The sequence below is a fragment of the Cynoglossus semilaevis genome, chromosome 1, assembly GCF_000523025.1.
Source record: "Cynoglossus semilaevis isolate Cse_v1.0 chromosome 1, Cse_v1.0, whole genome shotgun sequence".
NCBI classification, from domain to species: domain Eukaryota; kingdom Metazoa; phylum Chordata; class Actinopteri; order Pleuronectiformes; family Cynoglossidae; genus Cynoglossus; species Cynoglossus semilaevis.
In genome coordinates this window covers 33,480,225-33,491,565 of record NC_024307.1, presented here as the reverse complement: position 1 = coordinate 33,491,565, position 11,341 = coordinate 33,480,225, and the positions used below count along the sequence as shown (strand labels likewise).

The 11,341-nt window shown below is 40.7% G+C and overlaps 1 protein-coding gene and 1 long non-coding RNA gene across 10 annotated transcripts in view; one reads left to right on the top strand and one right to left on the bottom strand.

The window, feature by feature from the left end:
* The window catches only part of nrxn2b (neurexin 2b), a 572,664-nt gene that overhangs the window by 91,424 nt on the left and 469,899 nt on the right, over positions 1 to 11,341 (bottom strand). The gene's annotated exons all lie outside the window — the stretch shown is intronic.
* LOC112486845 (uncharacterized) overlaps positions 1 to 11,341 on the top strand; it is a 43,377-nt gene that overhangs the window by 6,534 nt on the left and 25,502 nt on the right. For both annotated transcript variants that reach the window (XR_003049393.1, XR_003049392.1), the window contains 2 exons: positions 698 to 828; positions 1,798 to 1,916. This is a non-coding gene — a long non-coding RNA (uncharacterized LOC112486845). The remainder of the gene's footprint in view (positions 1 to 697; positions 829 to 1,797; positions 1,917 to 11,341) is intronic.

The following is an 11,341-nucleotide window of genomic DNA, read 5'->3' as shown; positions in this document are numbered from 1 at the left end:
CAATGTGTGTGTGTGTCAATATGGGAAACAGTTGGTGGATGAGCAGTGAGTGCCTGTTGTTTATGCTTCCTACGGTATTTCCTCTCTCTGATGGTAATACATCTGCTGCATTTTGGAAGCAGACCCCCGATTAGTGAGCACGTTGGTTTTGATCAGGTGGATGTCGGGAAAGGCGTCGCCGCCGCACAAAACATCTGCCTGATGACTGCTGGTGTAAACAGCTTTGTTATTGATTGGTGTTAATCCGTCAGGGAAATGCTCTCCTCTGCCTCAACAATTGCTTTTTTCTAATTACTGGGACTGTCAGCTTTGATAACTCTGTTCTATCTATCACACATGTATGGACTGTACCCCGGCTGACTGAGCAAACACCGGCAAACAGGCGGGTAGGAGAGCCCCCCCAACACCACTTCCTGCGGTCTATCCTTTCATCTGTTTATTGCGTTCCAGTAGCAATAACATAGATTGTACAAAGTCAACACGACTTTTAACGTCCTAGCTTACGAATGCCTTTCCGATGAGTTAGCGGTAGCGGATTACAAACTGATCGCCAACCCGGGTCAACACGGCGGGGCTCGAGCTCAGCAGAGAGGCTGAGGGGGATCATCATTTTCATCTGTGTATTAATCAAACAGACATATGGGTTTAGCTAATTGCTCTGGGAAGATGTCCAACTAACATTTTTTTCCTTCCCTAGAGTTGGCTCAGAGCTATGCTCAGGAGATGAACAGCTTGACGGCGATTGCCCCAGTCGTAGTCAAGTGGGTGGGATCTTCATGCCCGGAGATTTCAGGATAACAGTCAAAGCTGCTACTCTTCTTATTGCAGGTGACTACTTATTAAACTGCACGGTGCCGACACCATTAGTACCTACTTCTTGTTAATGTGTATAGATGCTGGTAAATATAGTTTACTAATCATTTCCTTTCCTACCGTATGTTTTTCACCATTTAACACCTGTTTGAAAAACGCTGCCAAAAAGACTTGAACTTATTGAAGTTAAAACTATTAAATTCCATCCAACTTTTTAGACCCACTCACTGTCAACTTTCTGCTATATAAGCACAGGATTCAAGAGTGCTTATTCACCATATCAATCAGAAGCCAGTCCATGTAAGACCAGGCTCTGACTCAGCAAGAAGGGAGTTTACAAGGAAAAACAAAAATTAGGGAAAAAGAGAGAGAGAAAAAAAGTTAAAGCTATTTATTTAATGCTTTGAGGTCAGCTTTTAAAACGAGCTACAAAGAAAATATATGATCTCCAAACGCACGATTAGTTTGAGAAACATCCTAGACTGAAATAAAACTAGGTGTTACTGCAAGCTAAATCACTGGATGCCGTTGCTAATTGTTGCGTGTGTACTTTCTCTAACTCTCAAATGGATGAACCTGAGAAAACGAATTCTTGTGTTTCTAAATGAATGATGAACTTCCTTCTCCTCCTAAACTCTGCCGGAACACTGTGCTGACACCGATCCTTCAATCCCTTATTACACTCCTCTACCCAGTGACTCTGCCGTCTGCTAAACAACACAGAGGAGGTTGTTAAAACACTCGGCTAAGTTAGATTGTTAACAGACGGAGATGTATCTCTGTTATTAAAATGTCAGTGCTCCTAGTTTGACACGGACCTAGCCTTCCGTCTACATTCACCAATCTGTTGGTCTTATATATGTGTCGCAGCAGATAGAAATTGATCTTTCTGCTTGGGCGGTGAATCTCACACCTCCTGTCACAGTCTGAAAGAAACAAAGTCTTGCTCAAGTTGTTTGTTTTTGTTTGTTTTAACATTTTCAGTCGGACCAATTCTTACCTCAATATGACCCTGGTCCCAGGAGACAAGTGAGATTCAGAACACAGCGGAAAAAAAGTGGCACAGATGGCATGACTTCTCCCTGCCCTGCTACTTATATACAGTAAGTGATCAAATTGACACAAAGGAGATGCTAAGGGTACAAAAGCTACATACACTACATGTGTTTATACAATATTATTCATAACCAAGTAAGAGTACGTCTTAAGCAGATATGTGGAGTGAATACATTAGAGCAGGGAGAGTTTTTCAACCTTGAAGTTGCAACTCCTCAGGGGGTCGCTCAAATGTCAAATAAAAAATTTCATATAAAGTTTTTTTTAACTAAATATTCTTCTAATTTTAATTTATATTCACTTTTATATATGCATGTATATATTTATATACATATATGTATATACAGTATCTATCTATCTATCTATCTATATATATACATATGTATGTATGTATATATATATAAATATATGGAGTTCGAATGAAATACAGCATATAAAAGTATCTGTGCTTGCACATCTAGATTACGGCAGTGATCACATGACTGTTAACTCTGTCTGTCTTTCTTCCCTTCTGCCCGTGTCTGCTGAGAAAATCAGTGCGATCACACTGTCTTTGTCATTAGTCTCACTCGCATCCCCTGGTGCCGTGGATATAAATACCTCTCTCCCTCACCCTGTCCTTGTTGGTTCATTGTTCAGCGTATGTCAGTCATGGTCAAAGTGGTCATGGTGGTCAAGGTTTGTCGTTTAGTGTTCTGTTCTAAGTTTGACATCGACACTACGTGCTCATGTTCTTTGTCCACGCTTTGTGTTCCATGAGCTTCATGTCTCTGCTTTTGTTTTGTGCTCATGCCATGTACGTGCCCGTGCTATGAGTTTTGCCATTTGATAATCTAATGATCAAAATGGCTACGTGTCTTGGTGTTGACATCACAGCTCCCCGTACTGATTTTGTTATTTTGATTTGCTTGTAGCAGTTATACCCAAATGCAGATGATACCAAGTAACTTATTGTGTTTATTATACATCAGGTTATTTAAATTTTGATGTGACGACACGTTTTCTTTGTCTTTTCTTTACTACCGTATATTACTGGGAAACGGCAGTGCTCTGAAGCAGTAGAGACAGCGGCCCACTCCTCACGGAAGATGAATGAGTAAAACACCAGTTAATGTAGTGATTGGTTTCTGTCATATTTATGATCCCTTCTACATTCAACAATTTGACACATCGACACATTTACTGAACATATAGTTACACCAAATATCTGTACATATATGTATGGTCCAAACGGTTCCTAATGTATAACGTACTGGTACAGATGTAGCCCTATCGAACGGACCTTTTCAGTGTCTGTGTTCACTTGAGTTTTACTCCAAACCAAACCAAAATGACCTTTACAGCACATTAACTGTAACAAAGCTTTTTTTTGGGAAATACTATTTTGTAGCACATTAGAGATGACAGTGAACATCGATAAGACGGTCCGTGTGACAGGTTTGCAAAGACCTTGGGGGCCCATCAAGTAGCGGTTATTGCTGCTCCGACAACAGGATTTCATCTCTGCTGTAAAGAGAGAGAAGACGACGGGGCAGTTGACTGCTCAGTGAGCCGAAACCTAAGTTGTCCATATCAGTGCCAATGGCTTACTGGGGAAACTATTCCAGGAGAAATATTGGACAGAGACAAGCCAGAAAAGGTATTTCATGGATTCGAGGACATTTTTCTCTTTTGTTCTTGCAAGTAAAACTTAGTTAGTTAGTTTGACCTGCAGACATCATTTCTGGAAATAAAAGTGAGACTGTGGAACAATGAAGTTAAGCGATAAGATTTTGGAAGCGAGGAATGTCAGCAACCAGGGAGTCAACTGTTAAAAGTTTAATGAAAAGGGGTAGGGGGGAAGGTGGGGGCAACCATTGCCAACACTGGTCCAATGTTCTTGCCTGGAAGGGTAGAGGGTTGCTAGTTGAATTTATGTTCACAGGAAAAATGATTATTTCAAAATGGTTACCTTTCTTTTGTAACAGATTCAAGTACTCAATAATATTTACTTAATTCCAACAAACAACTTATTTATTCAACTGCTTCCTACAGGGGTTGCCACAGTAGATCATCTGTCTGCCTCCCTACTTAGTTTCCTGAAGGGAACTCCTAAGGGATTAATAACATTCCGTCTGTCTGTCTGTCTGTCTATCTATCTATCTATCTATCTATCTATCATCTATCTATCCATCTATCTATCTATCATCTATCTATCTATCTATCTATCTATCTATCACACCTTCTCCTCTGAATCCTTTGTCCTATAAATTCCCTATCCCTCCTCTACAACCATCTGAACCTCATCATCATCTTCACTCAGACGATCAACTCGGCAGAGTGAAGATGATTACAAGTGGATTAGAGTGTATGTATTTCACCATACATTATTTCAACCGTCTAATGAGTCTAATTGACCTTATTAATCAACCCACTTTAATGACCCAGAAATGCAACAAGTAGTGAAATGAGCTCATGGAAAAAAATCATGTCACTTTTCAAAGCCTGAACATTATCTCTTATTTTCTGCACAGGTTGCTGTGTGGCATTTAGGCAGACGAGTCCTAGCTTCCAAACAAGGAATTGCGGTTTGGAAGCAGCTACTTTGACTGAATAATGAAAACAGGCATTTAGGCAGGCGAGTCCTAGCTTCCGAACAAGGAATTGCGGTTTGGAAGCAGCTTGATATGTGGTTTAGCCTGGAACGTTTTGTTTCAATGTGAGTTTTTTATATATTTATTATGCTTTAAGCTTTTTTCTGTAAAGCAAGGTCGAAACCTCCTCTGTACAGCAATTAGTGAATTGCGCCGAGATGAAAGGAGGCATGGTAAACATATCCAGGCTTTATGCTGACCTCTATTTTAAGAATGGGACAAAAAAAAAAAAAAAAAAAAAACGCTCCGTTACACACAAAATACTGTGTCTGGGCAATAGGCTGGAGCTGAACATTTCTTATTTCAGGAAAGTGGGGCAGTGACGAAGGGTGTTTATTTGTGTTGAATTGAAATATTAAAGGAGGACACCGACTCAAAGCCATTTCACAATCAATAGAAGACACAGGCTTCATTAAAAATTTGCAGGAAGTCAATGGTAAAACTTTCATGGAAAAGGGTACAGATGAATAATGGATGTGCCAATGATTTGAGAAGAGAAAACAGCTAAGGGTCACCCAGAGTCCAGAAAGTATTGGATATTTTTTACAGGCACCCTTCAGTTACTGCCGGTGGCATATGGTAGACGGGAAATTAAAAGTTCCCACACAGGCGCCGCATGAAATTGTTGTTTGTTTAAAGATGACATATCCACTCTGAAATTCATGCATGTGTCAGCATTACTGGTTAATCACGGGAGTGAAAAGTTTTAATGAGACTTTTCAAAATGGTAAAACACCTGTGCGTTCAAACAGAAAATGAGCGTATTAGTCACAGGGAATAGTTAATCGTGGCAGCCGCAGGAGGAATAGTAGGTGTAGATGAATCAGAATGCAAATGAAGGCATCATCCCTAATGCGTAATGCTGGCTGCTGTTGTGTTGGATGAGTTTAGGGAATAAACGGGTCGGCCAGTCTGGGCTGACTGTTTACTGCTGTGCCACCAGTGAAGCCCTGGCTACAGTTGAGGACATTGAGGAGTGGATACGCAGCAGTGACATTTTAAGTGGACCTTACAGTAGTTTTCTGCCTCAGGACATCTCACCACAGCAAAGGCGACCACATGAATTTGTGTTTTCGCTCATCTTTTTTTTGTCTCCCCATCTTCTTCCATCTTTTATGCTCTGAGGGTGGCAGTCTCCTAGACATATGAAAGAAGCCTCCAGCGGATATCGTTTAGGGGCAAGGGCACTTCACCAGGCTGCAAACATATGCCAATATCTCAGAATACCAGTCTAATGGAAGGTCCTGATAGAGAGTAATGGATAGAATGGATGCTGTAAGTGTAGAAATCATGGACAAGCATTATTACTGTATTTTGTAATTCTAATAACCCTAAAGCAGACATACTTTCGGCACGGGTGTCAAACACATTTTGGTTCAGGGGGCCACATTTAGGCTGATTAGATGTACTGGTGGGCTGGACCAGTACAATCATAACATAATTACCTATAAATAAGTCCATGGTTCTCTCCTTTATTTACATGCAAATAAGTACAAATTTATTATTAAATATTCATATTTTATGAACTACAATTTGACATCATAGAGTTAAAGTGTCTATGCATTCTTTCCCTTTCAAAATTCATCAAGTGGGCCCCACTGAACCCCCCAGTGGGCAGGTTTTGGCCAGCGGGCAGTATGTTTGACACCCCTGCTTTACGGTACTCATTAGTATTATTATTAATATTATTATATCATGCAGGGACAGCACCACATACGTTAGAATTTTAGACAACTTTATTGTGCTCTACCAGCTACTGTCAAGATGCAGAGTAATGACCAAACCTGACTACTCTCTGAGGCTAAAGTTTGAGTTATACTTCTATACACACGGAATACATTCAACTATCTGCTGTTGTTTTTATGTTTTTTTTTTTATTGAATAAACATACAATGTTCTTTTTGTCATATTTGGGAAGGTTGACTTATTTCAAATAATCATGATTAATAGTGATCAACGAGATCAAGATAAATGATATTAATTCATTGTGATTAATCTACAGCTACACTGTGATTAATGTAGTAAAAAAAACACAGAAAAGGTACAAAACTTTACAAAAAAGGAGGTTAAAAAACTAGAAGTCAAAAGAGTACTTTTGACTTTGGAGCTGATTATTAAGGGGAGAACGGAAGCCACTCAGACAGGCCTGCAATCGTGGACCCTAATAGCTTATTGATCCAGAAAGTCCATCAACCAATTTGCTCCCACAGGATACATGGCTGGTGTTACTTCTAAGTACAGGGACCACCATATACGGTTTGGGCCACCTTGTTAACAAATCTGGCTGTTCTTTATGGACTGATTACCCTGTATCTGTGTAACAATAGCAACGGACCTCATGAAGAACAAAGATAACATTTTAACTGTTTGCATACATCGGTGTTCCTTGGTGGTCATACACCGATACTCAGGTAGTATCAGGGCAATAATGTGTCGGGCTAAGAATGGAGCTGGTTGCATTTTGTCTCTCTTATTCAAAACGAAACCATATGTGCAGCAGGCTATTACATTTGTTTCTCGCACATTAGCAAAGCCACTTGTTCAAGTAAGGCTCCCCACTCACTATAGTGGTGCCGAGTTTGTTGGCCTAGCATTCGTTTGTAGCATTGAAATATCAAGACAAATGACTCAAGCCATGCAGAGACGCTTCTTCTGTGTTCTGATTTAGGCCAGAAAGGCAGCAATTATATTTTTGTGGTAACTGCCCTTTATATGCATCGCTAGTCTAATGAAGGCATCTCACTAATGAAAGGTTATTTATGAGAGAGTTCTTCTGTTACTAGTGTAGAAGGCAGACCTCCCTGACTGTGATAAAAACGCTCACTGTTTCGGACCTCTCTCAGCTAACAGTCGTTAGTCCAGCCTTTCCTTGAGGGACCATTAATTAGTGATGCAAAAGTGGAGGATTGATCGATATACCCAGCCTCCTGCTGGCTGAGGAAAGAGACCCTGCCAAACCCACCAGGATGCGATCTCATTACTGATTGCTGCCCATTCGCACCATTTGTAAGCCTATTACATTTATCAAAGCAGTTCCCCTTTCTCCACTTTAATTGTTCACTACTCTCTATCCCATCATCTCTTACTGCAAAGCATTTTTTTATCTAGTCAAGAGGCAGAGCAGGTTAGAGTAGTGACACAAGGAAATGTGCGAGGGTGAGATGGAGATAAGATCTCGATCGGTTAGAGTGAAAACGAGTTAAGGTCTGCTTTTGTGAACAGTGACAGTACACGTATTGAAAACGCTTGCGAGAGGAGGTAATCATAACTGTCCTGTAAAAGAATGTGAAGGTGTCCTTGCAAATGTATCTTTGTGCCATTGCAGATGAGAGAAAGAGATCCAAGCAACAGCTAGTTTGAAGTGAAGGTGTACTACCTCTGTGTGTGTGTGTGTGTGTGTGTGTACTGGGAGTGGAGGATAAAAGCCTTTGCCTCTCTGACAGTTTTATCTGCATCACCATCTGCCTTTATCTGACGCCAGCATCTCTCATCTTCCCACTGCACTCTGAAAGCTCTCCATCTAACTCGTTCTTCTCGCCACTCATCTCATCCAATGCCGCCACTGCATGTCAGATCACATCTTCAACCCATAATTAAGCAGTTGCCAGCTCAAATCCCTGACAGATAACCTAAGGTTGTCAGAAGATGAAAATGGGGAGAAAAAGCCACGGGCGCCATATATCCCTTTCAATGACAGCGCGTCTTGTTACGGAGTGGTGGGAGGGTTAAGAGATCATCGTTAACATTAGCATCATGAAGCTAATGAAGTCAGATGCTGCACATTTGACTGCAGGGAGGTTGTCCACAAAAACAGTTTTGGCAGAAAGGTAGACTGTTCGTTTTTACTTATATGGACCTTGTCAGACATGCTGGGAGATGGGTGAGGTTGGGGTCAAAGGGAGAGAATATAACCATATTCCTTTTTCCTAACTGCCAATTTTCTCTCTGCTCTGGTTGGGGAGAGAGGAGACGGCTGTAGTGAGGGATGGTTCCCTAATGCATAATCAGGGACGGCTTTTATTTAAACCTGTGAACCGGGTCTGGACAGCCAGTGATGGAGACATTCAGGGGAGGAGCGCTGTGTGCCGTGCACTGGCCCATGACTGCAGTATAGACACTTCCCACAGAGCAGTTAGTGGGACATCTTGCCAACTGTAAATGTAATGAGTGCCAAAGGTGAGCCGTGCCTGCGAGAGTGGCAATAAATACAAACAGACACGTCTGAAATCCCCCCCCTCAAAAAAAAAAAAAAAAAAAGACAAGCATTGAAACAGCTACTACCTTGTTTGTTAGTTTTTTCATGAAGAGTTTATGAGTAGCTCATGACGAGAACATCCCGGTTACTTGTTGCTTTCATTATTAATGATTCATTCCTGTGTGCATAACATAACCCTGATTTGCTGCTCTGCTCCTGCTCTTTTATTGCTTTGAGTAAAAACAGCTTCATAAAAACAGCGAAAGAATTAACAAAGCATGGCGTAACGCTTTGGCATAAAGTAAAGAACCTCTGGGTGATTTCTATTAATTCCCGTTAAAGGGACAAATCTTCTGCCTTTATTATGCATAATTTAAACGGAAGACTTTTCAGTTAGGGATGCAGAAATGTAATGTGGTCGCCTAAATTAGTTTACCTCAGTGCCATTGTGCAAAATGAAGCCTCTGACAGCAGTAGATCCAGCAGGAGAGGGACACGGGCAATTAGGCCAGGACGAAATGGCACTTAAACACCTTTTTCATCATCTAACAGAATGTATTTTAAGCAGAAGGAAGGCAAACGTATTGAAATGTGCTCAATAAACTAAATGCAGTGGAACCTCGGTTTTTGGACTTAATTTCTTCTCGAAGGCTGTTCGTGAACCTGAAAGTTCAAAAACTGAAACAATTTTCCCCATAGGAATTAATGTAAAATGGATTAATCCGTTCCTGGACCCTGGATAATTGATTATTCAAACTTTTTCAACAGTTGATGAAAATAACTAGATATATAACAAAACGATAAACACAACTGAATAAAGCTAAAAATAGGACAGGCAATTTCATGCATCTTTACTGGAGCTGAGGAGTCGTGATTGCACAATGTTCGCAATTATTCTGTCTTGTCTCCGAAATACTGTCACCGGCAAACTGTTGCTATTGATCCAAATCAGTTGCAACTTTTAACTTCTTCTAATGTCTGAGATCTTTGCTTGGTGATCACAGTCACTCCTTTGACAACCTTAGCTTCTTTTATTGCTTCCTTGTTCTTAATGATGGCACAAATCAACGACCATGCTAGGCCATACTGTAAAGGCAGATCTGAAACACGAGCCTTGTTCTCATGCTTTCCTATAATCTCTCTTCACTTCTGTTGTTGTTCTCACTACTTTTCTTTCCCATCGTGATTTATGAAATAAAATAAAATTAGAAGAAATAGAACAGCGCAAGAAATACCAGCAAAATCAGACAACAGTTCTTAGCATGTGTATCCCACACACTCAGTCACTCAGTGATCACTTGCTGCTTGCGTGGTATTGTCTCTTGTTCAGCAACCAAGTTATAGTACGACAACTGAGGCAATATTTGTTTAAAAATCTTGTTTATGAATTTAATTGTTCGAAAAGGGAGGCGTTCGACAACCGAGGTTCCACTGTATATAAAACCACACAGAAGACCCAGGTTTCTCCATTGGGTTTTCACTATTGATTGATATCCCCTGACCCAGATGACAAATAAACTTACAGCAATGTGCCGAGTCATGTTTTGTCTGCTTGGCGGTGACTCACTCTTATGGCATTTTCCAGATAATGAATTTTAAACCTTTTCTCATCGAGAAGTCTCCAAATGTCAGCTAGAAAGTCTGCAGCACTTTCAGACACGTCCACAGTAAATAATTAGGGAGGCGGCAAAGAAACAGGGTCTTGTCAGGACACGGTTGTCCTTTTAGAAAGCATTTACGCTCAGCAGATTCAGCAGAGGCACCTTGTCCAACAACCCCAGCTTTACATCTCCAACCTCAGCACCAGATGACAGCATATCAGGAGGATGTAGTGAGTGATGTGCTGCCCTCTGTCTAGTAATGGAAGGAGGGTTGTAATGGTGGTGGTACAGGGTTGGTGGAAAGGTTAGAGAGATGGATGGGTTTGTGAAACATAAACTATATTCCACCACCAAATCTTCAGTGACTTGTTAATATCAGCAGTGAGTAGAATTCTTCTTCTACGCAAAAATGGCCGTCCATCAGCAATTGCTTCAAATTAAAAGCAAAGCATGTGACCTTAGGGCAGGAGTAGGCGACCATTTTGACTTACGGGCTACAGGGGGTTCTAAAATTGCACTGAGGGGTGGGCCAAGAGCAGGTAGATAGAGTTTTCATGTAAACTAAGATGACACTAAGCCACTATTCCACTCCTTATTAAAAACTCAGCATTCACTGTCCAGTTTTATTTTCTATGACCCATTTATTTTATTAAAAACCCACTTATTAAAAACTCAGCATTCACTGTGCATTTTTATTTTCTATGACCCATTTATTTTTACTGAAGGGTTAGAAGTTCAAATAAAGACCAAGCGAAACAGTCAAGTGATACTCATCACCTCTGGGTCAGCGCCATCTATTGAGAAAATGGAGACGTAAGCAACGAAAGCCAAAATGACAGTCTAAGAAAGTCTAGCGATGATATGATTTAATAACAATTTTCTTCAATGGGTCGGATTACCAAGCCTAATGGGCCGTAACCTGCCCCCAGACCATAGTTCGCCAATGCCTGCCATCCATGCAAACATCCATTAGAATGAATGTTACTTCATTAGGACGTCCATGGAATCACTCACTATTTTTAATTTTTCCATCACTATGCGAT